At 39.1% G+C, this 3,791-nt stretch overlaps 1 pseudogene; it reads right to left on the bottom strand.

Moving 5' to 3' along the window:
• Positions 1-1,152: 1,152 nt before the first annotated feature.
• LOC127682318 (40S ribosomal protein S10-like) lies at positions 1,153-1,624 on the bottom strand (annotated as a pseudogene).
• Positions 1,625-3,791: the final 2,167 nt, after the last annotated feature.

Here is a 3,791-nt window from a genome sequence, read left to right as displayed (position 1 = left end):
GTTAGCTTCTGTTTTGTTTTGTTTTTCTGTATTAGAGTACAATAATAAACATAATAACTAATTTAAAATAATCGGTTCATGGACTCATATGAATGTCTGCAGTAGGAAAGACAAGTAGCTGCAGGGGACAGAGTCTTAATGAAGAAGAAGCAGGCCATAAAATAAGCATTCCTCCAAGCTTTCCATGTGTGGTGTGTAGTGTGAAATCTAATCTTATATCACCAGAATCTCTTCAGTGAAATTTTCTTAGTTGAGTTACACTCATTTCTTTTTTTCTAAATTTAATTTTTTTTTTAAATTTACATTTCAAATGATGTCCCCTTTTCTGGCCCCCACTCCCCGAAAGTCCCATAAGCCCCCTTTTCCCTCCACCCTTTTCTCCCATCCACCCCTTCCCACTTTCCTGTTCTGGTTTTGACCTACACTGAATCTTTTCAGAACCAGGGGCCACTCCTCCGTTCTTCTTGGACATCATTTGATGTGTGGATTATGTTTTGGGTATTCCAATTTTCTAGGCTAATATCCACTTATTAGTGAGTGCATACCATGACTGATCTTTTGAGACTGGCAACTTCATTAGTCATTAGGGAAATGCAAATCAAAACAACCCTGAGGTTTCACCTTACACCAGTCAGAATGGCTAAGATTACAAATTCAGGAGACAGCAGGTGTTGGCGAGGATGTGGAGAAAGAGGAACACTCCTCCACTGCTGGTGGGGTTGCAAATTGGCACAACCACTCTGGAAATCAGTCTGGCAATTCCTCAGAAAACTGGGCATGACACTTCCGGAGGACCCTGCTATACCACTCCTGGGCATATACCCAGAGGATTCCCCAGCATGTAATAAGGATACATGCTCCACTATGTTCATAGCAGCCCTATTTATAATTGCCAGAAGCTCGAAAGAACCCAGGTGTCCCTCAACAGAAGAATGGATGTCAAAAAAATATGGTATATATACACAATGGAGTACTATTCAGCCATTAGAAACAATGAATTCATTAAATTCTTAGACAAATGGATGGAGCTGGAGTACACTCATTTCTAATAACTGAAATTTAGTACTTATTTATTCTGAGCAAAAACAGTGATCCCTTTTTTGTTTGTTTGTTTTTCTTTAAAGTTTATTCAATACAGAATAATCTCCAACTTCACTGAGGGGGCTGACCATGTCCATGAGCAAAGTTGCCTCTAAACTGGAATTCCGTCAGCCCCAGCCTCTGCTTTCTTGTCAGCTCCAGGGGGTACAGTGCTCCTTCTGTAGGTGTCTCTGTCTGCTTCCCCTCTTGTTAACCCTGCAGGCTGCTCACACTCTGGACCTTTGGTCCGAGGCCTGCTGGTCTCAGGCGGCAGGCACATTCTCTGGAGGTAGGTGCAGGAATCCCAGAGGTACTGGATACCCTCATTTGTAAGGTAGCAGTAGAGATGCCTCCAAACAGATTGCTCCTTCACTTGGCCCAGAGACTTGAGAGACTGCATGGCCTTCATCACATGAAGGTTAGACACATACTTGTCTGCCAGCTCGGGGTGTTTGGGCATGTGGACGTTTTTCTTGGCGACCATCACGCCTTCCTTGACCAGGAGTGCATAAATAGCAATTCGATTCTTTTTAGGCATCAACATCACAGCGGTTGCAGGGTCTGAGGCGGAGGCTGGAAAGGACAGTGATCACATTTTAATTCTCCCAGGTTCTTATCAGTGTTACCAAGTTTTTTAGTGTCAATCTTTACCAATTAATTTCATAGAGTTATTTTGTTTTTTTTTCTTCTTTTTGTCCTTGGTTAGTAACTGCCATAGTATTTTACTTTGTGTTTCTATAGTTACACACGGCTCAATAAAAATAATGCTGCTATCAAGTATGCGGTTGTTGAAGTATGATGGATTGACTCTATGGCACGAAGCAATTTCATTGTGAGGTTGAGACCTTTCTTCAAGATGAGCAGGAATATGTGGTAGATGTCCCATGGCTCTGGAGATGCAATTTCTGATTGTTAGGTGTATTGATATTTGTGTTAGTACTTTGTCTACTTAATAGGTTTTTCTTCCACTTTTTCCATCCTTTCCGACCCTTTCAATCCCCTCCAACTAGATAGGAGAGGAAAAAATTAATAGAGGGGCAGGGGCACATTATTATTAGACTACTTCTTGCTGATTAAGGATGTTGATTTCCTTGGGCAAGTTTGATCTTTTCCATCAGGATATCGAACTTATTTTTTCTTCTTCTTTCATCACACACTACTACTTAATGAACAGTGACCATTAGCAACCAAGTATGTAGCAATAACCTACAATACCACTCAGGGTCCAAGCATTTATATATCCTCTGAAAATTTCCTAGAATCACAGACAATCTCATAATTTATCTGCAACTGACAAACTATACTTGTCCCATAAGCTGTGTCACTTTTAGGAGCTGTCACCTTCCTAGAGTAGGCATGGCCTTGTTGGAGGAAGTACATCACTGTGGGGGTGCGCTTTCAGGCCTCCTTTGCTTAAGCTACAACCACTGAGACAGTATCCTTCTCCTGCCTTCACATAAAGACAGAACTATCAGATCTTTTTCCAGTACCATGTCTGCCCACAGAACTACCATGCTTCTTGCCTTGATAATAATGTTTGAAACTGTAACCTAGCCGCAACTAAATGTTTTCCTTTATCAGTGTTGCTTGGGTCATGGTTTCTCTTCACAGCAATAGAAACTTTAACTAAGACAGTCTCCTATACGTACTTCATGCAGAACATACTGGAGAGTTTCAACAAAAAACTGAATCCAGGAGCAGAAAGATGTTATGAGCTTAAAGATGAAACTTTGCAATAAACTAGTCAGACAAAAAGATATCAAAACAATAATTATGAAGAAAAATACAGACAATAAAACCCATTGAAGAGTATTAAATGAGACAATTTTGTATTTTGAGTGTTCCAGGAGAAGAGAATCACAGCAAACACAATCAATGGAGTAATTGTTGAAAATCTCCCATAGCTTGGTAAAAAGATATTCATGCCCAGAATATTCAATGACTATTAAAATAAAACAGATGTGACACTCTTGGTAGCATATAATACTCAAATTGTCAAATGCAAAAGTCAAAATGAAAATTGTGGCAAACAGAAAAAAATATAACAGATAATAATCCAGACACATGCCAGGGTATGTTTTCAGACCAATGACAAACAACAGACTTTAAAGCAGAAACTGTAAAAGCCAGAAAAGAAACATCTTTAGTAGTAGTTATTCCTACTCATATTCCATTTCCTACACTGACTTCCTGTTCTTACCTTAATTTAACATTTCCTGTTCTGTTTTCACGCTTTAACTCTTTTTTAAAAATGATTTTCATAGCATATATTGTGATTATACTTTCTTCTTTATCAACTCCTCCAAGACCCTCACCACATCTTTACCCTCCCATGTCTAAACTCTCTCTTCCTCTCTCTCTCTCTCTATCTCCCCAGGCAATAAATCTGTAACTTAAAAAAGTAAACATACACAAATGTATTCCTACTCCATTGTCATGTAAATCATAACTCCATAGCCCCTTACTAGTTTCCTGACATCATAACATTTTAGTATTCCTGAATCTAGGAGCAACACATATCTGAAAATTTAAGGACTCAACTCTTAACACAAGTGAAAGAAAACATGACATCGTTTTCTATCTGTGAACCCTTCAAACTATGAAACTGCCCTCACTAGACATCACATGACAGTGACACAAAACTCATAGACACAAATACTATTGACTTCTGGTTGATATATAAGGGAAGTATCACAAGATAAAACCAATAG

This window comes from Apodemus sylvaticus, chromosome 4, assembly GCF_947179515.1.
Source record: "Apodemus sylvaticus chromosome 4, mApoSyl1.1, whole genome shotgun sequence".
NCBI lineage: Eukaryota > Metazoa > Chordata > Mammalia > Rodentia > Muridae > Apodemus > Apodemus sylvaticus.
Note: the sequence above shows the minus strand (reverse complement) of the source record. Positions and strands in the feature narration are given on the sequence as shown.